Source organism: Pongo abelii, chromosome 15, assembly GCF_028885655.2.
Source record: "Pongo abelii isolate AG06213 chromosome 15, NHGRI_mPonAbe1-v2.0_pri, whole genome shotgun sequence".
Classification (NCBI taxonomy): domain Eukaryota; kingdom Metazoa; phylum Chordata; class Mammalia; order Primates; family Hominidae; genus Pongo; species Pongo abelii.
In genome coordinates this window covers 47,241,064-47,267,503 of record NC_072000.2, presented here as the reverse complement: position 1 = coordinate 47,267,503, position 26,440 = coordinate 47,241,064, and the positions used below count along the sequence as shown (strand labels likewise).

The window sequence follows — 26,440 nt, the reverse complement described above, 5'->3', positions numbered from 1 at the left end:
ACTAGGTCATGGACCAAGGATTCAGCAATACACTTACTCCTAGAGACTTTCATTCAGAGTATTTAGAATTTCTATGGAATTCATTTTGCCAGCAAACATGCCCAGATTTCAGTAACAACAGAAGCAAAAGGTTGAATTGTAACACTCAAGTTGCATTGTTGGGGCAGTGTCAGTGAGGGGGTGATAATGCCTTTGTCGAGTGATTGAGTGACTTCAGTGGCTGCGGTTATCTTCTCAAGAAGCCAAATTGATAGCATTGTTTTGAACATTGTAGTTGGAAGCTTAACTTCCTATTTAATTTGCCAGAACCTATATGTTTTTATTAAAATTAATTACCTAAAACCTCTATGAGTTGGGGGAAGATATAAATAAAAGAAGGTGACCCTCAGGGTACTGTTGGAAGTCTGGGAATGGCTTTATTAAAATAAAAAAACCATAGACAAATTTAATTTAACAGAATTTAATTGAGCAAACAATAATTCATGAATCAATTCGTCCATAGAACAGAAAAGGTTCAAAAAGCTGTGCTGCACAGCTGTGGGCAAGAAGCATTTATAGACAAAAAATGGAAGTGAACCACATAAAAAGCTTGATTGGTTACAGTTCAGAGTTTTCCTTATTTGGACTTGGTCTGCTCAGTTGGAAGCTTGTGATTGGCTGAAGCTCAGATGTTGTGATTGGCTGAGACTCAGCTATTTATTACAAAACTATGCTCTTGTTAGATTGCAGTGGTTTTCATACTAAGGTTGAAGTTTACTATGGAGGAATTCAAGGTTCTAAGGTAACCTTAGGCAAAATTTAATTTATTTTAACAGTTTTCCGGCCTGGTTGGAATTCTGTCACTTAACAGTATAATTAAAATATGTAACTCATGGCAGCCTATGGCATGCTTTGGCTAAGTAACTAAATTACCATGTGTGGATAACTGGAATAAAGTTCAAGTGACAACATTTTAATAGAAAAAATATATATTAAAAAAACATGAAAAATCGAAGCAATGTATAATGAGCTGTTTCCTTTATTTATACTGGTCATCTTAAAGAGAATAAAAAGCTTAGAGTGCTAACTTTTTAAGTTCCAAGTAAAGGACAGTAAGTTATATCATTTCTGTGACTGAATTTAAAGAATTTCTCATCAATTACATTTTTAGGGATAATATACCTAAAAGCTTGAATTAAAATTTGGTCCTGTGGGTTTATGAATTACAACATTCACTGATTTCTCGGCCTCAGTATAGTTAAATGTAAGGGTTATAAAACTAGACTATTTTGGTTGAGGTTCTAGTTCAGCTATTTCTAGCTTTGTAATTTGGGGCAACTTTCCATCTCTGTAATGCAATTTTCTCGTTTAAATAATAATGCCTGCTTTATAAGGTATTGTGAGGAGTAAATTTGTTAATATATGTGAATGCTCAAAACAGTCTCTGAAATGTACTTAAGTTTCATCATTATTAATTATAAAAGTTATCTCATGCTAAATTTAAATACTTAATAAGGTGTATGAAGGGATATGAACATGACAATAAAAGTGGTTGCAAGAGGAGGTAACAAGATTGCTGAAGTTTTCCCTAAACGCTGACCACATACTTCCCTGGTCTACAGAGGCAACCTCTCCTGCACACGGTCTCAGGAGGCCATTTCTGCCTTGCTAGGAAACTATAAAAACCTCTAGAGCTGTCAATTCTTCTCATGAACACCTCCACTAACTTTAAATTTATCATTTTATCCAGATCTATAATGGGACTAAGAATCTAGCATCCCCCAGGGGGCCAATTATAAAGTTACCCTGGGAGAAAAAAATGAAAGCATTGGAAAGCTTTGCTAATTTATATTGGAAAAAATCCATGAATGATATTTGTGAGTATAGATTCTGAGAGTATTTGACCAAGTACAAAGAAATGTAATTTTAGTAAGGTGATTTTTAAAGAGCACATTGATTAAAGATTGTGGATTTAATATTCTAACTAGATAAAACAGAAATAGTTCTAGTTGTTTGTTGACTAAGCTTTGGACTCAAAAGTTCTCTCTCACGAAATAAGGATAAAATGCTGGAAATTTCTTGGTCTAATGTAGCGGAAGAAATGGAAAAAAATGATATTTATGAATGTTTAAGTTGATTTAAGATGTGCAATTTACTTTCACTGAGTTCCTCTCTGATGTCCCCAGAGATGGTTCATAAGCATCATGAAAGCATCAGGAACTGCACTTTTGATGAGAATGAAATCATTGTTGAAATATATTCTGGTGATGTTTCTCTGAAAGTCAGAGATGTTGCTATCAGATTCTACTATTTAAATGGACTCCCTTAATTTTATTTGGGATGATGTAACCACAGGGTACACAGCAGCCAAACTTCCCTTAAATGTGAAAACTGACTATGCAGTTCCTGGGATTGAAGAATCACTAAAATCCAAGTTGTATTGTAAAAGGGTAAAGAGTTATACAAAATGGCCAGGCACAGTGGCTCATGCCTGTAATCCCAGCAATTTAAGAGGCCAAGGAGGGCAGATCACAGGTCAGGAGATCAAGACTGACCTGGCTAACATGGTGAAACCCCATCTCCACCAAAAATACAAAAATTAGCCGGGCATGGTGGCGCCGCCTGTAGTCCCAGCTACTTGGGAAGCTGAGGCAGAAGGATCGCTGGAATCTGGGATGCAAAGGTTGCAGTAAGCCAAGATCGTGCCACTGCACTCCAGCCTGGGCACAGAGTGAGACTTCGTCTCAAAAAAATAAAAAATAAATAAATAAATATAAATAAATACAATAAAAAAGAGTTATACAAAATAAAACAAAAATTACAGATATGGCAAGCACAGTGCAATCTTAAATCAATATGATGAAAACTTTAAGCATCTCACTCAGTTCTTAGAAATGAACTGGAAATAAAGCATCTCATCCACTTCTTAGAAATGAACTCACCCAGTTCACAATCACAGGTCTTCTTTGTGAAGTAGAATCTAGGAGACCGACAAAAACAAAAGATTCAATAATAATATCATAAGTGCATATTATACATACTTACTTTTGCCTTTCCCAAAGATACCTGTCAAATGTACGCCATGATAATTGTTAGAGATTTCAGGGTTTGTTTGCCATAGATCCAAGTGAATGCAAATTCCTGGGGACACATTATGTTTCGTGGGTCAGGGTAAAGAGTTAGCATGTAATGATTGAGTTTTCATTCACGATTGCTACACAGTTGGTTCATAGGAGCTCAGATTCATCCTTTCATTAGTTTCTCTGTTCGTGAATACAGAATTTTAACACTTCACTTAATAGTTGGTATATTGTTCATATTAGCTTTCTGATTTATGAAATAAGGGCTACTGTGCAAGAAAAGATCTTATGCTATGTACGTTACTTGAGCCCTAGAAGATCTCCACTTAGTTTACTTTTACACTGTATGGAATGGTCATACAGCTTGAGAAATAACCGTGGATTATAATTCATTTAATCAAGTGATGTCTAGCTGAAGCTTCTATTCTGGATGTATTCTTTATTGCAGCCAATCAACACAACTCAAGGTATTTTATTTGTTGTTCATGAAGTTGCCTTATAGATCTGTACCCAAATAAAGTAAGAATGAGATTGACAAATTAATATTTTAGAAACTGAAGCATGTATAAACTAGGGGACATGTTATTTTATTTTATTTTATTTTATTTTTGAGACGGAGTCTCACTCTATCGCCTAGGCTGGAGTGCAGTGGTGCGATCTCGGCTCACTGCAAGCCTCTGCCTCCTGGGTTCACGACATTCTCCTGCCTCATCCTCCCGAGTAGCTGGGACTACAGGCGCCCGCCACCACGCCGGGCTAAATTTTTTGTATTTTTAATAGAGACGGGGTTTCACCGTGTTAGCCAGGATGGTCTTGATCTCCTGACCTTGTGATCCGCCCGCCTTGGCCTCTCAAAGTGCTGGGATTACAGGCGTGAGCCACCGCGCCCGGCCTTTTTTTTTTTTTTGAGGCGGAGTTTCGCTGTTTCGCCGTTTCGCCCAGGCTGGAGTGTAGTGGCGCAATCTCGGCTCACTGCAAGCTCCGCCTCCCAGGTTCATGCCATTCTCCTGCCTCAGACTCCCGAGTAGCTGGGATTACAAGTGCCCGCCACCATGCTCGGCTAATTTTTGTATTTTCAGTAGAGACGGGGTTTCACTCTGTTAGCCAGGATGGTCTTGATCTCCTGACCTCGTGATCCGCTCACCTTGGCCTCCCCAAGTGTTGGGATTATAGGCATGAGCCACCGCGCCAGGCTGACAAACACACACAGTTTGTCTCTCAGGTAGGGCTAGGTAGGGAGCTTTCCAAATTAGAGGTCCTGAAATTTAAGCTACATTAGCCTCATGAGTAATCTATTTCAGAGTACATCATCACAACTCTTCTTTAAAATGCTACAAACGCTGATAAGCTATAACGAAATTTAGTCTAAAAGGACCTTTCTAATCTGAATATTCAATAAAACATGATGGTGGTCTAGTAAAAGTTTGCTTGATTCCACTTTTCTTGATAGGTCCCGAAGAAAATGAAGTTGATGTTTTAGTGAGACACCTGTACGCCAGAGAGTAAAAGGTAATTCCCAAGCAAATATTGTGTTTTGGTTTGACATCTTATTTAAATTCTGGAATTCTGTGGTCTGTGCATTTTAAGTATTCCCTCTAGAGGACATTTTAACACAACTATAGATACAAAGTTACTATGCATAGTAGGCATGAGTAAAGAGAAAAACAACAAATTTTCTCTTCTTCCATCCATTTTGAACACACATTTAAAGGATGGATATGGTAATTACCCTGATTTAATTATTGTATAATGTACACATGCATTGCAACACTGTACTCCATAAATATGTATAATTATAGGTCAATAATTTAAAGTGATACAACATACACACTATCAGGAAAAACACATAAACCTTGAATTTGCCTTCTAGTTGCTAGCAATCTGATAAAGGTAGAATGTCAGCTGTGTTCTCAGGCAACATTGGTTTTAGCAGGAAAAATAAAACAACAATAACAACACTGATTACTAAGCTGCTTCTGGACTGGAGATACTATTAAAAAAGAATCACACCATAAAAACCTGGGTAAAGCCATAGCTTTGGATTTTTCTGAGCTTGGTAAGTCTTGTCGTTGAGCATGCTCCTTTTTTGGTAACCTGGAAGCTGTTGTGAAACTGCTAGAAGAGATATTGATTCCTGTATGAAGCTTGGGGCCTCTCAAGAGCTCAGAGATACATGCTTGCCTTAGGATTTTTGTTTTAGCTGGTTTCATTGCCAGGATGCTTTTCTTGTGGTTATTTGCTTGGCAAATTCACTAATTCCCTTGACATCTGCATGCAAATCTTGCCTTAATGATACTTCAATCACACTGCCAGCTCCTCATCCTTATCCTGATATACTGACTCTTCCATTTTACTTTGGATATTCTTACATAATATAATATATAAATATAATAACAATTTATATGGTTAGTATGTTTACTTTTCTATCCAGTCCCCCTTCTTCCATCATATAAAGTCCATGAGAATAGGGGTATTTGTCTGTTTTGTTTCCTAATATAACATACATTTCTCAAATAGTGCCTATCATACATTAGCTTCTCAAAAGTTTTATAATAAATAACATATTTGTGGACAGAATGAAATTCAATTTGTCCTGAGCTCATTCTGTCACATTGTTTTTTCTGTCTCTGTCATTTTACTATTTTTTCTTAAGTTCTTATACTTCTATTTAGTTCTATTGATTCACAGAGGTGATTACTGCATTCAGTATATTATTTTATTTGCATTTCACCAAGATGTAACAAAACATTTCTAATAACTGCTTTGTTGTCTAATTAAAAAGATGTTTATTTTCCTTGTAGTATCTTTGCACTGTCTTTCATTTTTTAGGTTATCTGTAGGAGTTTCATGTTGGAAAACGCTTAGTTCCAGATGCTAGTTACTTACAATGTTTTTCTTTTGCTCCTTGGTTTTGAGGGTAAATTTGTTTATTCCTAGTTCTCATTAGTTCTAGAGGATAACAACTCTTCATTCCCTCCTGACGTAGAGATGGCTTCATCCTGAATATATGACCTGCTTGTATGATTCCTTTATTTGCCATTTCTGGGAAGAAAACTGGTTCCAGAGAAGCTGTGCTCACTATATGCTATGCTTTTTCATTACTAAATAAAAGAGATTTACTGGAGGCATGGCCAAATCAAGGAGCCTATTTTCTGGCGACTTCTGAGACTAATTGCCATAGTCTTTTCAAGTTCTTAGAGCAATTACTAATATTTGAGCCCCATTGCATCTGGCTGCAGTTTTACCTAATTTTTAATGTGTTTTTCAGGGATTGTTTAGCTGTCATAATTTTTCTAAAAATTCAAGTTGCGTTTCAATTTCTCAGCTTTCTTATAATCTTTATGTAATTTCCAATAGAGGAAAAGGAAATGCTGCCTTCTTCAAATCATAGTTTATCTAATTTTTGTGTTGATAAATGTAATGCATTTAATCTCTACCTTTTAACTCTTTTTTTAACCACATTTAATCGTTTTTACCTAAGTACTGCTTTGGTATCATTAATAATATTGATATGTGGCAAACTGATTTAAAATCATTTCAAAAGTTTATTAATTTTCCATTTTCTTCACTTACAAGTTACACAAACTTGGTGGCTTAAAATACACATTTATTATCTCACAGATCTGGAGGTCAGAAACCCAACACCTTTCTCACCAAGTTGAGAGCAAAGAATCTACAAAGCTATGTTTCTTTCTGGAGGCTGTAGGGGAGATTCTATATCATTGCTTTCTTTGGTTTTGAGAAGCTGTCCACATACATTGGCTTTTGGCTCCTTTTTCCATTTCAAAATCAGAGAAACATCTTTCTGACTTCCTTTCATTTTTACCTGTCTTTCACTGATTCTCACTTCTCTTGTGCCTCTCTTCCACTTTTACCTGTTATGACGGCGTTGAGGCCACATAGATAATTCAGGATACTCTCTGTATTTTCAATTGTTTAGAAAAAGTTCCATCTGCAAACTTAATTCTCCATTGCATATAAATTAATAAATTCACAAAGCTTCAAGCATTAGGACTTGGGCATCTTCTTGGAGAAGGGACAAGAAAGCTGTTTAACTACAAAAGTTTCCTGTTTTAATTGAAATTTGCATATTATGCATGCCTTTCTTCAGGCGTGAACTTCCTGATTTGTAAGCATACACAGTAGTATTTATTTTTAATTGTTCTAATATTAAACATCCAACTGAAAATGACCCATATATTCATTTTAAATTAGAAAGTGGTCATTTTTTGTGATAATTACTTGATACCTTAGAAGTAATACATATCCTCTATGTAAAAGATACATAATTTTCTATATGTTAATAAAATAAATCCATGCATTTTTCTGCCTAAATCCTCTATTTTTTTAAATAATATGTAGCCTCTTTATCTCACAGATACGTAGTTTATGTTGAAAATTTAATCTTCTATCTTTTTAGTATCATCTAGTGTTTTTTAGTGTTTCTTATATAATATTTATATAATTCAATTTTTAACATATTTATTAATTACTTGCTCAAAATTTGTGGCAGAGATTAATGATTGCTCTACAGATCTAGTATGTCTTTTATACAGCAATACAGTTCCTACATTGTGGTTGGGCATATGGTCAGCTGGAATGTAGACTACATGTGGCCACGTAGCCTGTAGGTAGTTGTGATCTTACCTATATACTCTACCCAGTGGGATATGAGGATTGTATCTTTAATGGAAGAAGAATGGCAAATGCCTCTTCTTCCTTTACTTATCCTGCTACTTGGAACATTGATGTGATATCTAGAAAACTGTTTTGTATAATGATAATGAGAGCCATATACTAGTCCAAGAGATTGAAAAACTAGAAGTACCCTAGTTCTCAGAAACCATGCTACTATAATACTAAACTTGATCTGCCTGTAGTTGCAATGTGAAGATCCATAAGGTCATGGAAAGGTCATTTCTGAGCTCCTGTCTCAGAACTGATTGAAGATTTCTCTACCTCAACCATTACTGGTTGAAATGCGTCTATGTTCTGCTAATGCACTAAAATTAGGACTAGTAGAAGACTTTGAGTCATGATCCTTGAATCTAAAATTTAAGAAAGTGCCAAAAACTCAGTAATCCAGAAAAATGTTTAATGCAGCATTGCAAAACTTAAAGTTAATGCAAAATATTTATGAAGAAAATATAAAAATTGTAAATAATGGCAGGGTATTGTTTACTTGTTTTAGTACCTGCAATTATTGCACATTGGAAACAGTCTGTCCATTAGTCTCATAATTCTAAATTTATAAGGGCTGACATTGACTAGAGAATGGATTGAGCAACAAGGGGCTTTATATGTAATAATGTTTTCTTTTTCTTTTTTTTTTTTGAGACGGAGTCTTGCTCTGTCGCGTAGGCTGGAGTGCAGTGGTGCAATCTTGGCTCGCTGCAACCTCTGCCTCCCGGGTTCAAGCGATTCTCCTGCCTCAGCCTCCTGAGTAGCTGGGACTACAGGCATGCACCACCACGCCTGGCTAATTTTTTGTATTTTTTAGTAGTGACGGGGTTTCACCATATTGGCCAGGTTGGTCTCGAACTCCTGACCTCATGATCCAACCACCTTGCCTTCCTAAAGTGCTGAGATTGCAGGCGTGAGCCACCACACCCAGCCTAATAATGTTTTTTAATTGTTAGATATTAATTCACATTTTTGTCTGGTCCAAAATATAGGACAACGTTTTGCTAAGTGCACATATGGGCACACATTTTCCTTTTGCCTCAGGTTCTAATGTAGCACTGCAGGACACAGTCCTTCAGCCTCACCCCAGGCCTGCAGGAGTATGGGGCTTTGCAATATCTGCTTGGTTTTTGGTCCTCTTTCACAAATGGGAACTTTTCTTTCATCTCACTCCCCACCACTTGTTTTCAAATAGTGAGATGAGGTTTTATTCCTCATTCTCATTAAATTCCTGCATGCCTTTACTTCTAGAATGACAGCAAAGCAGACATGGCTTCAGCTCTAATCACTGTGAGGTGTTCTGATGCCGCATATTATCTCGGATTGTTGATGTTATATTGTGCCCATGTCTGTCTTTTTATTTTTGTGTATTTTGTTAATCATGTATTTGTGTTTAGAAGTGAAGGTGTGCATAAAAAGTGAGGATTTTCTGAGTTACTTTGATCAGTGTTCCATATTTTAAGTGAAGGATGAAACTAAAGTCTAGAGGGATGACTTTTATAATGAATCAGCCATTGATGATGCTATGTCACATCTTGTACTTGAATATGTGCTTTTCTTTAAGGCTTCTACTGGAGAATTACTTAGAATTAATTAGAAATTACTAAGAAATAATACTGGGGCACATATATCTAGGGCAATTTACTACACCTCTGGCTGTTCTTCTGTTATCAAGAATTGAATACCTTTGCCAAGTTATTTTTCCCTTGTGGTGGTTGATCTAATTTCACAAACCTATAAGAGAAAATGTTATTTATTAGGTGTACATATTTTTTTACTTTCCTCCTGCAGTGTGATTCCTTCAGTAAAGCTACGCTAGCATAAAATTTCTATTATAAGAAACTATTCATTTCTCTGATTATTTTATCATTTGCTATAAAAGACTGAAAATAGCTGCTTCCATTCCTAATATTTTCTCTAAGTTCCAAAAAACTGCAAAAGCTTAAAATGCCAGTGATTATCTTAGATAAGTCTTAAATTAATAATCAACAGCTCATTAGATAAAACATAGTTTGGAACATGTATCATGCATATTTAAAAAATCTTTTAGTATAATTTCATGGTAAATCTATTTACTTTCATAGTTTTTAAATTTAAAAAAATACTTTGAAGAAATCAGGAAATTTTTAAGTAATGCAATATATAGTCTGGATATATTATCATGTCCTTTTAAGTAAGTATAGCTTGTTGTTCAAACTTTTTTTAAAGACAGGAAGATTTTCTAACTTTATGTAGAGTAAGAATAGCCATTGCCTATAAAAAGAACAGACCTAAAGTTACAAAACAGTTAATAAGAAAAAAACAAAATATGATTAATATTAGGTTAATATTAATTTTCCCACCATATTATGACATCTGTGATTTTCTTGAAAACACGTCAGCATAGATTATATTGCATGTTCCTTAGGTTAAGCTATAAGCAAAGAGCAGTAAGTATTCCAAAGAACACACTTTCCTATCAGATATTTAATATTGCACAAGGTGTGATTAAAAAGGGATTTTGACTATGTTGTTCAGCACTTTCTTAATTAACGTGGTAAGTATGAGAAATGGGTTTTATTGGTACAAATAGTAACAGATTAATAGGTGTTTTCTGTATTAAAAATGGGTTCTTATTGATAAAGTCAATAAAAAACGCAGATTGGGTAAATTATTTTAGAGATTTTCACTGCCCTTGGCTGAATACATTATACAACAGCAAGACCTACAGATACTACCTTTATAGACAATGGCTTAGGCTAATCCTCTAAGAGGTCCTGTGCCAGCCTTGATCCTGGGGATTGCCTAATTTTTTTTTCTTTTAAAATTGTGTTTATTTAATGCATATGTCATGCTGTTGTATACATATATATGTATAATAAAATGATTACTACAATTAAGCAAATTAACCTATTCATCACCTTCCTAGTTACCTTTTTCGTGTGGTAAGAGCACCTCAAATCTACTTCCTTGGAAAATGTTTAGAATAAATTACAGTATTATTAACTGTAGTCTTCAAAATGTACATTTGATCTCTAGACATATTTGTCCTACACAACTGCAAGTTTGTATCCTTTTGTGTCCGGAATTTGGTGGGTTCTTGGTCTCACTGATTTCAAGAATGAAGCCGCGGACCCTCGCGGTGAGTGTTACAGTTCTTAAAGGTGGTGTGTCTGGGGTTTGTTCCTTCTGATGTTCGGATGTGTTCAGAGTTTCTTCCTTCTGGTAGGCTCGTGGTCTCGCTGGCTTCAGGAGTGAAGCTGCAGACCTTTGCGGTGGGTGTTACAGCTCCTAAGGTGGCGCGTCTGGAGTTGTTCCTTCCTCCTTTCTGGAGTTGTTCATTCCTCCCGGTGGGTTCGTGGTGTCTCTGGCCTCAGGAGTGAAGCTATAGACCTTCTCAGTGAGTGTTACAGCTCATAAAAGCAGTGTGGACCCAAAGAGTGAGCAGCAGCAAGATTTATTCCAAAGAGTGAAAGAACAATGCTTCCATAGTTTGGAAGGGGACCTGAGCGGGTTGCCACTGCTAGCTGGGGCAGCCTGCTTTTAGTCCCTTATCTGGCCCCACCCACATCCTGCTGATTGGTTCATTTTACAGAGAATTGATTGGTCTGTTTTACAAAGAGCTGATTGGTTTGTTTTGACACGGTGCTGATTGGTGCGTTTACAATCCCTGAGCTAGACAAAAAAGTTCTCCAAGTCCCCACTACATTAGCTAGAGACAGAGTGCTGATTGGTGTGTTTACAAACCTTGAGCTAGACACAGAGTGTTGACTGGTGTATTTACAATCCCTTAGCTAGACATAAAGGTTCTCCAAGTCCCCACCAGATTAGCCAAATACAGAGTGCTGGTTGGTGAATTTACAAACCTTGAGCTAGACACAGAGTGCTGATTGGTGTATCTACAATCCCTTAGCTAGACATAAAGGTTCTCCCAAGTCCCCATTAGACTCAGGAGCGCAGCTGGCTTCACCTAGTGGATCCTGCACGGGGGCCACAGGCAGAGCTGCCCGCCAGTCCTGCGCCATGCACCTGCACTCCTCAGCCCTTGGGCGATCGATGGGACAGGGTGTCGTGGAGCGGAGCAGGGGGTGGCACTCGTTGGGGAGGCTTGGGAGGCACAGGAGCCCATGGCGGTGGGGAGGCTCTGGCATGGTGGGCTGTAGGTCCCGAGCCCTGTCCCATGGAGAGGCAGCTGAGGCCCAGTGAGAATTCAAGCACAGTGCCGGCGGGCTGGCACTGCTGGGAGACCCAGCGCACCCTCTGCAGCTGCTGGCCCAGGTGCTAAGCCCCTCACTGCCCGGGTGGGCGGCCGCGGCGGCGGCCGGCGGCTCCAAGTGTGGGGCTGCCCAGCCCACGCCCACCCGGGACTCACGCTGGCTCATGAGAGCGGTGCACAGCCCCAGTTCCCACCTGCATGTCTCCCTCCACACCTCCCCGCAAGCAGAGGGAGCCGGCTCTGGCCTCGGCCAGCCCAGAGAGGGGCTCACTCAGTGCAGGCTGAAGGGCTCCTCAAGTGCAGCTAGAGTGGGCACCGAGGCCGAGGAGGCGCCCAGAGCGAGCGAGGGCTGCCAGCACGCTATCACCTCTCACTTTGACCTACATTTCCCCATTTTCTCCTGCTTTCCCACCCTAGATGCCCTCATAACCACAGTTCTACTCTCTGATTCCATGTTTTTTACTTATTTGCATTCTCAAAAACAAGTGAGATCACTTACATGTGTTTTTCTATGTCTGAATTACTTCACTCAGCATAATGTGTTCCAGGTTCATCCATGTTGTCACAAATAGAAGTTATCTCTTTCTTTTTCAAGGATAAATATTTCATTATGTGTATGTGTCTGTGTGCATGCATGTGCATACCACAATTTCTTTAGCCATTCTCCTGAGATGAACATTGAACACCTAGGTTGTTTCCATACCTTTGCCGTTGTGAATAATGCTATAGTGAACATGAGAGTGCAGATATTTGTTTAATATATTGATTTTATTTTATGGCTGGATACATACCCAAAAGTGAGAATTTGGGGTCATATTATAATTCTATTTTTAATTTTTCAAGGACTCACCATACTGTTTTTATCATCGCTGTACCAATTTACATCCCACCAACAGTGTACACTGTTACTTTTTCGCCACACCCTCACCAACATTTGTTGTCTTTTGCTGCTGTCTTAAAAGGTATGAAAAAGAAACAAAATTCTTAGAGGTAAATTTAACCAAGTAATTGAATGATCTGTTCACTGAAAACTATAAAACGTTGATGAAGGACATTGAAGATTGCAAAAGAAAATGGAACTATATCCCATATTCATAAATTAAAAGATTTAATATTGTCAGAATGTTTCTATTACCCAGTGATACATAGATTCAATAAAATTCCTATCAAAATTCTAATGGTACTCTTCACAGAAATAGAAAAATCTTCTAATATTTGTTTGAAACTACAAAAGGACCACTAATAGCCAAAACAATCTTGAAAAAGAAAATACAAAATTGGAGTATCACAATTACTGATCTCAAATTATATTGCAAAGCTATAGGCTATAGTAATTAAAACAATATGGTACTTACATAAAAATAGCCACATACACAAATGGAACAGAATGGAGAGCTAAGAAATAGAGAGACAAATAGACAAATGCACAAATGGAGCAGAATAGAGAGCCAAAAAATAAACTCAAGTGTGTACAGACCTAAGTTTCCACAAGGGTACCAAAAAGACAGAATGGGGAAAGGATAGCCTTTTCAGATGATGGGAAAACTGCATATATGCATGCAAAAGAATAAAACTAAACCCTTATATATATAATTGAAGTCAAAATGGATTAAAGACCCAAACACAAGACTTGAAACTGGAAAACTACCAGAAGCAAACACAGTAGAAAAGATCTTTAATATTGGTCTTTGTAATTATATTTTTGATATTACACAGAAAGCTCAGGAAACAAAATTTAAAAGAGACAAATTGGATTGCATCAAATAAAAAAGCTTCTACACAGTAAAGGAAACAATCAAATGAAAAGGCAGTTAATATTCAAAGTACATAAAGAACTCACACAACTCAGTGGCAAAACAAAAACAAGACAAAAAACAAATAATCTAATCACAAGATCAGCAAAGGGCATTAATAGACACTTTTCCAAAAAGATATAAAAATGGCAACTAGTATATGAAATGGTGCTCAACATCACTAATCATGAGGGAAATGTAAATAAAAATCACAGTAAGCTTTCACCTCACACCTGTTAGATGTCTGATTCTTATTAGGAAGAGTAGCCAAACTCTGCCTTGGGAAATTGGGTTGGTGTGAAGTAACCATTTACATAAGTGGTAGTATATCACCTGAAAGGACAAGGAGCTGGCATTTGCTTGAGGTTAGTGAAGAGGCTGCGTGAAGTATTGTGCTTGCCTGCTAGTACATTTAGTTAATTAAATGTATGATAATGTCAGAATACTCTAAGACTTATTTTTACTATAATTAGGAAAACTTTTAGAGGAAAGTAGCTAATTATTAATGTCTTCAAAATTTTCTGTTGCTATAATTTTTAGGAAAAATACAAAGTTGTACAAGACTGTAATAGCTTAGGTCACTTCACTACACTACAATATTTATTTATTTGACAAATATTTTTTATTTTTATTTTTTATTTTATTTTATTTTTTTGAGATGGAGTCTCACTCTGTTGCCCAGGCTGGAGTGCAGTGGCGCGATCTTGGCTCACTGCAAACTCCGCCTCCAGGGTTCATGCCATTCTCCTGCCTCAGCCTCCCGAGTAGCTGGGACTACAGGCACCTGCCACCATGCCCAGCTAATTTTTTTGTATTTTTAGTAGAGACGGAGTTTCACCCTGTTAGCCAGGATGATCTCGATCTCCTGACCTCGTGATCTGCCTGCCTCGGCCTCCCAAAGTGCTGGGATTATAGGCGTGAGCCACCGCGCCCAGCCACGTTTTTTATTTTTTATCATATGTATGATAGGCTGAGAAAATGTCAATGTAGATAATTTCTTTAATGTTTAGTAAAAGAAGATATAAACATTATAAAATATTAGTCATGAAAATAAATGTATTTCATTTATCTCCAGGCGTGTGTATAAATTTTATTTTAGTATAAATTTAATACTAAATAAAACTAACAGTAGTTACTAATGAAAATGAAGATATGTAAACCTTACATTCCAGCATCATAAACTTCATTTAATAATAGTAATTTGTAATCATAACCTTGACTTTTCATGGCCAATCTTGCATGCTTTTAATTATAATGTAAGCATATGTTTACAAACAATGAATAACAAATCCTGATCTTTCAGAAAAAAATAGCTTCTGATATGTTAAAAATAAAATTTGGAAATTTAAATTATTGGTCCACTTATAGTGTCTGCCAGTGTTTCATTTGAATATATGTGCTTCTGTTATTCTTGTAATTTAATTTGCTCTATCGTCTCTACTTCACCCTCATTATTCAAGAGCTTATCGACTTGACATATTATTATTACCCTAATCTAACTGATAAGTGCAAAATCTTTGCACGTGTTTTGCATTTAATGAACCATTGGAAATATTGTTTGAATTCCATTAAAAGCCAACATCGATCACATTGCAAAATCTTATTTTTTTACACACAAAATATAAGTACATACTTAATCCATGTTGTTAATTATTCTTTCTTCTGTTTTTCATATTAAGACAATTTCAAAAATTTATTTGGGGCCTTGTTCTAACAGTTTATTTATGAATACAATTTTAGTGGAGTCCTCCCAAATTAAAAGATCATTTCATTCTCTCTTTCAACTATTAGCTACAACATGCAAGATATTTTCTGAAAATGTGCTATGTAAAGGAGATAAAAACCAGGCTGTCAGTAAGGCTGTAGTCAGTCTTTGTCTTGCCACTGTCTAACCCTTGACGGTATAAAGTTACTTTAACCTATTTAAGATGTCAGTTTCTTACCAGGAAAATAGCTATGGTTCTGTTTTAATAATATAATATGTAAGGAGCATAAAGTCAATATTTGGCATAGAACTGAGCCTTCAGTACCCACATTTGTTTTCTATAGCAACTTTTCTATATATGGTACCTTTCCCTATATAAGTATTTATTTATATTTATGCCTGAGTGAAAGATCCCAGGAGACAACACCATAAGCAGATTAACTTTGATTGTGTATGCAAACTAGTATTTTTATTGACCTTAAATATACATCTTTTACTAAAATATTATGAGTTCTGACAAATTCACACATTTGTGTAACAATCACCATAATCGAGATAGGAACTGCTGCATTATCCCCAGAAATTCCCTATGTCTCACTGTAGTCAACACCTCCTCATCCAATTGCAGCTCCTAAAAACTCATTTTGTTTTCTGCCTCCATAGTTCTGACTTTCAAGAGGCCACATAAATATAAATGTACAGTTTGTAGCCTTTTATTTGAAACTATTTTGTTGAGGTATGAATGATTTTTTAAAAAGTTGTACATATTTAACGTATACAATATGGTTAATTGGGTGATAAGTATACACCTATGAAACCACCACAATCTATGCCGTAAACCTATCAATCACTTTCAAAAGTTTCCTCCGACCCTATTTATTAAATTTATTATCATTATTATTGATTTATGATACTGTAAACCACAAATAAAATACTCAGCCAGTGAACAACTAATTGGACATCCTCCCCCTTACCTTAACTCAAGCTGATTTCAACACTTTAGGCAGAGTTAAAGTCTTTCAACCAATTGCCAATATTCACCTATGACCTGGAAGCCCACCCCTGCCAGACAAATAATATACCATACATGTGTTGATTTTATGTCTTTGTGCATAAGTTCTGTCTCTCTAAAATGTATAGAATCAAGCTGTAACCAAACCAACTTGAGCACATGTTCTCAGGATCTACTGAGTCTGTGTCACAGGCCATGGTCTTAAACCTTGGCAGAAAAACATCAAAATTGATTGAGAGCTGCATCAGATACCTTTTGGTTTATGATAGGTACACGTAAGATATACCCTCTTAGTAAATTTTAAGAATATAAAATAATATTATTAACTATAGGCTTTATGGTATACAGTAGATCTCTAGGACTTAATTCATCTTGTACAACTGAAATCTCATACCCTGTGACTAATCCCTCCATTTCTCTCTTTCACCAGATCCTGGCAAATACCATTTCACTCTCTGCTTCTATGAGTTTGACTATTTTATATTGTCCATATAAATGGCATCATGTGGTTGTTCTACTGGATTTAGCTTATTTCACTTAGTATAAGGTCATCCAGGTTCATCCACATTGTCACAAATGGCAAAATTGTCTTCTTCTTGTAAGGTTCAATAGTATTCTATTGTATGTAAATACCACAATTTCTTCATCCATTCACCCATTGGTGAACATTTAGATTGCTTCTATGTTTTGGCTATTGTAAATCACACCACAATGAACATGGGAGTATAGGTATTTCTTTGATGTACTGATTTTATTTCCTTTGGGTTAATACGGAGAAATGGAATTGCTGAATCATATGATAGTTCTAGTTTTTTTTTTTTTTTAATTTTAAGACTCTCCATCATAATAGCTACAACAATTTACATGCCAACCAATAGTATATAAAGGTTTCTTTTTCTCCATAAGGGAGTTGCAGGAGGATCTCTGGAGACCAGGAGTTTGAGCAACACAGAAAATATTTTGTCTCTCTAAAAAAAAAAAAAAAATTAAAAGTAAGCCAGGCATAGTGTTGTGCACCTGTGGTCTCAGCTACTTGAAAGGCTGAGGTGGGATGTTTGCTTGAGCATGGGAAGTAAAGGCTGCAGTAAGCTGTGATTGTGCCACTGCACTCCAGCCTGGGTACAGATTAAGACCTTACCTCAAAAATAAAAAAATAAATAAATAAATCTACTGCAGATATAGATCTATCTATTTATCTATCAATCTACACATATATTTGTGTGTGCAATTGTGTAAACACAGTTTTAATGATCATGACAGTGGTTTGGGGAAAAAAAGGCAGTAGGTGTTTCATTCTACTTTTTATTATATTTGGTATCTAAAAACCCTGAGAATTTTTTAGTAGTTATCAACATAATAAGGAAGAGAACCAACTCAATATTGAGGGGTCACAATCAATGTATCTATTTCTTTCTATTCAAATGCTTGAATAATAAGGAAGGCAGAAATAATTTTATATTAGAGAAATTTTGAACCAAATAAAATTAAAAGAACAAAATTTTCTTTCTATACATTTAATAAGTAATTCATTACTACTGATTTTAGTAGAAAGCATATGTTGACAAAAGTTTTTAAAAACCATACTCTTGAAGATCATTACTTGGTATTTTTAACAGGAAGATTCAGCATTTACATAAAATGTTTACATATAAAGGCTACTACCTATATTACTGTAACGCACATTGATATTTATAGTAATAATGTAGATATGTGTCATTTATCAAATAATAATTATGCATGCCATTTTGATTTCATTTCTTTGTATTGTTAGACATTCTAAATAATTGCATAACTGTAAAATAATGAAGAGTTAAAAGTAAAAGATAAGACAGACAAAAAGCAAAAAAAAACTTTATTCTAGTTATAAAATTTAAGCAAAATCATAATTATGATATGCATTATCAGAGAAGTAATAGCTACCCATGAGTAGCATAATATTTAAATACTAGACTGGGAAACCAATGGGATTATACTATTAGATGGCTAATTTTTTCATTTGATGAAAGACAATCCAAAAATCTTACCTCTGTTATAAAACTTCAAATTCCATTAGATTTCTTCTGGTTTAGGTTTTAAGATAGGAAAAATAATATAAACCTTACTATATTTTCATCTTTGAAGAAGAAAAAAGATGGAATAGAGCAGAAAGCATAAAAGTGCCTTTCATATTTTCAGAGCAGTCATGCATTATAAAAATCTGTGATATATAAGACTTCGTAATAAAGAACCCAATGTTTATTAAAAAGAAGTATAATTTTTTCAGAAGTCTAGAACTTTCCAAAAAATATATTAAATTTTGTTTTATTTTGTTTTGTTTTCTCATTTTCTTTCCATGCTACACTTTACCATTCTTTTAATAGCTGGAAATAGTCATTTTTATATGTTTTTTTTCATTGATGAGGTTACTCTCTACAGCTTGTCAAAGTTGTAGCCATGACACTCTCAAAGGAAGGGCAAGAATTAACAAGAATTAAACACTAACTAAGCTGCTCCTCTTCTCCATATGGAGATGGCTCTGGTAATTGAACCATGCCTGGGGACAGACCTCCCAGAAGTTTAGAGTAGTTGGAGTTATGTGTTTTCTTTTCCTATAAAATCTGCAATCAAAATGCAGATTGAAAACTAAATTTTCCTTAAAAGTCACTATCAATTTAAAAGCTCTTTTAAATATTCTTTTCAAATTCTGTAAATTACCATAAAGCTCTAAGTCTCATATTTCTGGAATATTTAGCAAAGGTGAAACTGCTTTGTCCAGAATAGCTTTTTTTCAGTTTCTTCTGATAAAAAAATTGCAAGATGAAATTCTAAGTAGACAGTAAGTTATATCATAATCTGCAATGAAGCTTCACTGGCTCCTTATTAGTTTCATCTGAAGGTATGGGGTTATTTAGGATGCAGTAAGGTATGGTGAAATTGCCCATGAAACTGTTTCTAACCCTAAATAATAAAGTATAGGAAGAGGAATATTAATTTAGTTTTACCAGAATTAGAAAGTTTAACATGCTGAACATTGAACTTCATCATTTAAGTATTAAAAAAGCATGACAATATTACATGAAATCTTTTATCTGTTATGCAAATATATGCTCAAATTTAGTATTATACTTGACATGTAGACCTTAGGAATTTAAGGAAGGAAGTAGATGTATCATATCTAAGGGATAGTTAGAATTGTTTTACAAGTATACACATTGAAAATCAGAGTTCTGTTATTTTATAGGAATTATTCCCTTGTCACTAGTTCATGAATCTGTAAGGTTCTCCTGATATATTTACGTATGTTCCAACACTTTTAGGGATATATTTTCATGTCCATCATGTTTTTCTCCTATTAAAGGAAAACATTAGCTAAATTAAATTTAAAAGGGTTAAATGGAGCAAAGAAAAATTTGTGAATCAGGCAGCCTCCCAAGCCAGATTAGACTCAGAGACTTCAGCATAGCCACATGGCAGAAGATTTATGGACAGAACAAGGAAAGTGACATACAGAAAATAGAAATAAGGAACGGAAACAGCTGGATTGGTTACAGCTTGATGTTTGCCTTATTTGAACACAGTTTGAACAGTTGGCCACCTTTGATTGGACAAAACTCAGTGATTAGCACAAGAGTAGGCTGCAGTGTGCTTACAACTCTATTTAGGTTATAGTTCACGATGCAAAGAGAAACATTTAGGCTGAACTTAAAATATGTAAGGAGGCAGCTTTAGGCTATACTTGATTTAATAATTCCCCCCCTTTGGTCAATTTTTTCAACCATGAGAGATTGACCAAAACTTTCTCACCATTGTAAGTGTACTTATTCAATCTTGAAACCCACTGAGAAATAGCAAGCAGATCAGTGGGTTTGGTAAGGGGAACAAGGACTTCAGGTTATTTTTTTGTAAGGGTTACAGTAAAGGGTAGCTCATTATGCTGGAATGGCCTGTTTACAGGAGAAAACAAAACCTAGTTTGTTCTAGGATCTACATGTTTCCTTAAAGTTTTAGTTTGATTATGTCACATTTAGCATGAATGACTCAATTTTGGTTTGGTCTGGTCTATTGGGGTCTAGTGCATGTGCTTAGTCCAAAACAATGGGCTCCCACTATTTTGTTTAAAAATTCTCCCCTTTTGGTTAGGTTCTCACTTATGTGAGAGTGTGATTAAAACTCAGGGCCTTAGCACCACTCTCAGTTACCATCATTTTGGATTTCTCATCTCAGCATGTAATTCATAGGTTACAGTGCCCTCATGATCACACGTCTTTTTCAGCTCTTGTCATTCCCATTGAAGAGAGATCACTTGACCTTCTAGAGATGTCTGTATGCAAACATTTAATACTTTTGAGAGAATATAGTGCACCAAGAAGATTACTGTTATGACTATCAGGAGGATAATACCAAGAGCTTGGAGTAAGCTCCTTATGGTTGGTCCCCATAAACCAAACCAACTAAAATCAAATAGACCAAAGAATAAGCTAATTAATCTACTCACTTTAATTAAACAGTCTCTTCATTAATCCTGTACAACTGAATCTCTATAATATGCACTATGATGTAGTTCTCCATGGGCAACAAGAAGTGCCACCAGCTGCACAGATACTTCTCTGTTTAGCCAGTAAGTAATCTAGAGCAATAGAGCAATTCTATTATTTAGCAGAATTTTCACAAGATAATTTAAAGTCTGTTGTGTAACCATAATCTTTAGAGTACAATCTGCTGTAAAGCCTATCATCAGTGGTAAATTTTCAATCATTGCCTCATTTACTCCTAACCAAGGGGGGATAAAAAAAAAACTTAACAAATGATGCCCTTCTAGAATAGTGAAGACCTCCTGACGATGTTCTCCTTAACCCATAGTGTAGGTTAAGAGAAGTGGAACAATGTTCTGTTTCTGACTGATTATCAGGCAACATATGTACTATTAAAGCTTTTCACCTACATTGGGCCTTCATCTTCCAACTATCAAGGTATAAAGTTATCCATGCATAATGCTGACTGCAAACTCCTTCACACACACACAAATATATATATATATATGCCATGAGTGCACCCAACAGCACCCTTTTCACTTCTATTTTTCATAGATGAATAAAAAAGGAAAAAAAAAAAGAAAGATAAGAGTCTCATGATAGTAGAGAAGTCTTGATTCTTGATCTTGGCAAAAAGCTATTCACATCAAGGATGCCACCTTCTTCTGGGGAGAAACTTCCCTGGCTAGCTTTACCTTAAGGTTTTCCAGTGGGTGTACAGTTCCAAGAGTGTGGAGGGACCCTTCTCAGTTGTGAGATTATGAATCCAAGGTTCAAGGTCCCTAAGTTTTGCTGCAGTGTGAATAGCAAGGGCAGTGATTTCTCTGATGTTCTCCAAAGATTCAGTCTTTGCGTTCTAGATTGTGAAGGGGACAATTGTCCTCAGACAGTAAACCATGAAAAGCTCTCTTTACCTGGTGAAAATACACTGTGGAATAATGAGCTGCTATTATAACATCAGTCTTCTTGCATGAGAAAGCTCTAATACAACCAGAAAACATGCATTAAAAATGACAATTGAATGAAACCCCTCTATAGTTGTTTAAATGGCCCATCAGGTAGCAGAATGTACATGAAATTTTGATTGTCTTCCCAGGAATATGAGTTTGACAAACCAAACACTGGTCTTAAACTATGTAAACTATTTTAGCCATTTAGAAGTCACTATCTAACTATCTATCTATCTATCTATCTATCTGTCTATCTATCTATCTCTATATATTTAATTTGGATCATTTTACTTATTCCATGATGAGTCATGAAATGCAGAACTTTTAATAACAAAAGCTTTAAGGACTCAGGAAGGACAAGGCAGCCATCCTGGTCCTCCATGAGTCCATGCTTGACATTGTACTTAGTCCTCTTGAATACCAGTTGTTTTTCCAATTTAGGGGTATAACACTGATAACTGATGGGTTATCATAGGTAATCTGACTTAGACCATGCAGTTCATTCAGATTGTATATCTACACAATTTCAGTACTGGCTGATTCAGCATGAAAATCTGCCAAAGTATTTTCTCGGTATTCAATTAATTTGATTCAATTTGAGTTAGCAGTTTTATAAACCAGTCTCTTCATTAAAGTCCTAGGAATTCTTACCCAATCCAAATGATATGATTCTAAAGTTATTAGAAACCTGCATTCAAGAGTGCTTTTCAGAGTTGTTTTCATCCTTTCATGAGCTCCTTAAAGACTCCATATTCTAAAATTTTGTATGCTTGTGAAGTTTTCAGAAATTGCATCAAAATTAAGCAATTAACTGTGGAAATGACTTTAAACAAGCATTTTAAAGACACAGTTGATAAAAAAATTTCTTTATTTCTGTGGTCTACAATAACAACATTATAACCATAAGTATGATTGATAGTGCATACTCAGACATATTAGAATTTTAGAAATCCCATACAATTTTGGAACATATATTAATGACATTCATTAAATATAACCTGAAGAAGGTTAAACATTATTCCTTATTTGACAGTGCTTCCCATGTAACTTAACATGTCAAATAATTCTGCTTACCTCCCTACAGAGGGCTTCAGTGGCCCTCTTTAGCATCCCTAAGTTAGAGGTCAAAGAAGACTTAATTTTGAGGCTGAAATATGATTTTGGGAAGCCTGTCAAATAAGTTAAAGGTTTAAAACACTTGAACAAAATAGGATCAGTGGTCACCATAAAACAATAGTTGTTCATTTAACCAAAGTGATAATTTTAAAAGATTTTTAAAGGCAAACACCCGTACTCTGATAAAAGAGACCCAGTCTTCCAAACAATCAAAAGACCTAAGACAGCATGAGACAGAATCTGTCTCTTCTTTCCTCTGTCTTTTTCATCCTTTTGGTAGTTTACTCAAAAGGTGAATGAAAATATTTTACTGTGTGTTGTTAAAACTACACAAAATTTTTGTTCAAAAGAGAAAAGCAAGTTTTCTTTTTGTATTAGTGTATTATCAATACTAAAATTAATTTTAATAAAACCTTATAAATACATGTATCAAATCTGTCATCTTTTAACCACACAAGATTTCCATAAACCTTTTGTTTTACATTTTCCCCCAACTTTCTTTGTTCATTGTGTTTAATCTATTTTATTACTCTTTCAACTTGAAACTTTTAAGTAACTTTAAACCAGACAACATTTTAAACACACATTTTTATGCCTTTATAACTTTCCCCATTGAACACATATCTTGGTTTTGTTTATACACTCTGTATACAGAATTGTCTCATATCTAGTAGTTTTTAACTTTTATTATCTCTATTTTTTAGTGAAAAACCTAGAAAGTAATTTTGGACTGTTTTATATCAGTATTTGTAGATAAAAACCATTTTATATTTTTTAAGAAAAATAGTTCTTCAAATTATTGTTTATTGACAGATCTATTTAGCTTTTCTATATCATGTAAAAATAACATGTGAAGGTATATAGACTTAAACTCATGTTTAATATCTATATTTCAATATCAACTTACAGATGACAGACATTTTATAATTATCTATTACTTAATTTTACATAACATGACTAAAATTTTAAATTACTGAAAATAATTTTGAAATTGACACAGGTAGCCTTTCTAATGCCTTCCCCTAGGCATTCTAGGTCTCAGGTAGCCACAGGGGACCCAAGAGGATTATGAAATTCAAGGCCTTTCTGAATCCATAAGGACAGAGAACAGAGCCATGAAGACTATACCTGGAAAATCCAACCCATCCCAAAATAGCCAGGAGGCAAACAGGAAAAGCAGAGGAGGAAGCAGCCATATTGGGCTTGATTCTGGCTGGTATAGGCATAGAAAATGGTATAGAAAATGTCTTCATAGCTCATCATGACTACCTATTCAGATCCCTGAATCCAGAGACTCTAAACCAAAGACATAATAAGCTCACAGTCAAATGAAGCAAGTATCTATATTTAACTGATAATTTTGAAGCCATTTTTATTTTACCAACATTTTAAAAACTAGCTTTATTTACTAAATATTATCACATATAGACACACAACATATAGAAACACAACATATAGCATTACACATATAGACACACACACATAACACATATAGACATACAAACACACAGAAGCTTTCATAAAGGATTTTCATTTGGTGGCTTTTAAATAGTTCCCACTCTTACACCCCATTTGGTCTATCAGTCTTCCAATTACCTGTTTCTTTGCCCTAAGCTATTGTTAACGAGGCAACAACTCTTAGGTGAAACAAATACATATATATGTAATTTCATAAGCATAGAGCTAAGATTTTAGGCCTAAATATTTTATTATCACTTGCACAAACCAAAGGAAAAAATGGCTCAAACGAAATGTCACTTAAGACAAGATGGCCAGAAAAGCACCTTAAACAAAGGTATGACTTATTATGTAAATTTAAAAGAATTTTATGAGTTTCTAATATACATAGACAGACATCCTTAAAAATGGAGATTTCCTTTATAGATGTAAATTTCTTTTACAAAAGTGTTTCAAGATAACCAATTTAATTTCAGAAAGGTGTATTTTAGTTTAACAGGGTGTTCCTGTAAACTTAGCTACTGTTTTTTATCTAAAATTACTGAGTTCAGGGTGGAGTCCACTAAGGACTAGGGCCAAGAAAGCATTTTCTATGCCTGGACTCAGCATGGATAGATCTGAAAAAGAGTCAAGCCTTCTTTACCTGAGGGACTACATTTTATTAACACTTAGGATAGCTTTCTTTCCACCTTTGTGGTGGGATAGTAATAAGCCAAAAGTTTAGCAGATTTAATTTTTCTTGTCAATTAATCACTTTAGCTTTTTATTTGCCTTTTATAAAGACTACATGAAAATACTGGTATATTTTAAGAAGTTTCTGCATATCAGTAGTCATTCTTACATGAGACTAATTTGGGAGCCCTCATTTTCAAATGCATTTCTTTAGTGCAGTACTGTTCATTTGGAATGTTCCACTGTAACTAATCTTTAGTAAGATTTTGTCATTTCTATAAGACCTTGCTGCTTCCGGGGCCTAATACCTATGCATGTATAAGCTGGAAGGAACTCAGTTCTTTAGAAATTAAGGAGCCTATTTTTACCACAAATATTTTCCAATGATCAATTAGCCAACGATCAACTTTTTCCTACCCAAGTGTGCAAGAAAAATGAAACAAAGTGGATAGAACACAAAAATTCCTACAAATTTCCAAAAGACAAATTTTACACCCCCTGCAACACTGCCATTTACTACCGGTTTCTTTCTAATCCAGTCAGACATAAGAGGCTTCTAACTGGATCCAAGCCAGTTAATTATCAGGTCTAATCTGATCCTGGACACAGTCCAGTTTCTGTTATGACTTCCAAACCCAGTTTGGATCAGAATTTTGCTCAAAGAAACTCAGAGAACTCAAAACACAATCAATTCAGCTTCAGAATCTGAGAGAGAACTTACCATAGTCCCCAGCTGCTCCAAGAGACCAAAGGACACAGTAAGACTGGCGGGTACCTCGGATGGTCACTCAGTGCTCATGGGGGTCATTAGAAGCTCTACTTTGGATCCCAATTCTGACACCATCTGTTAAAAGAAAAACTTTAGCTGAATTAAATTTTAAAAAGTTTAATTGAGCAAAGCAATATTCATAAATCCGGAAACCCCCTGAGCCAGAGTAGGCTGAGAGACTCCAGCACAGCCATGTGGTAGAAAAATATTTATAGACAGAAAAGGAAAGTGGTGTACAGAAAATGGAAGTGAGGTATAGAAACAGCTAGATTGATTACAGCTTGGCATTTGACTTGTTTGAATACGGTTTGAATTCTTGGCCACCTTTGATTGGTCAATATTCAGTGATTGGTACAAAATTAATCTACAGTGTGTTTGGAACTCCATTTAGCTTTTAGTTCACAATGTACAAAGAAACCTTTAGTCTGAACTTAAAATATGTAATGATACAGCTTTAGGCTAAACTCTATTTAACACTGCTTACTTTTTAAGTGCCCTTAGACTGTATCATTTTGGA

General features: G+C 35.4%; 1 long non-coding RNA gene across 2 annotated transcripts in view; it reads left to right on the top strand.

Annotated features, from left to right (window-relative positions):
• Positions 1 to 725: 725 nt before the first annotated feature.
• Positions 726 to 26,440, top strand: part of LOC134759972 (uncharacterized) — a 186,851-nt gene continuing 161,136 nt past the window's right edge. For both annotated transcript variants that reach the window (XR_010136874.1, XR_010136875.1), the window contains exons 1-2: positions 726 to 781; positions 4,510 to 4,568. This is a non-coding gene — a long non-coding RNA (uncharacterized LOC134759972). The remainder of the gene's footprint in view (positions 782 to 4,509; positions 4,569 to 26,440) is intronic.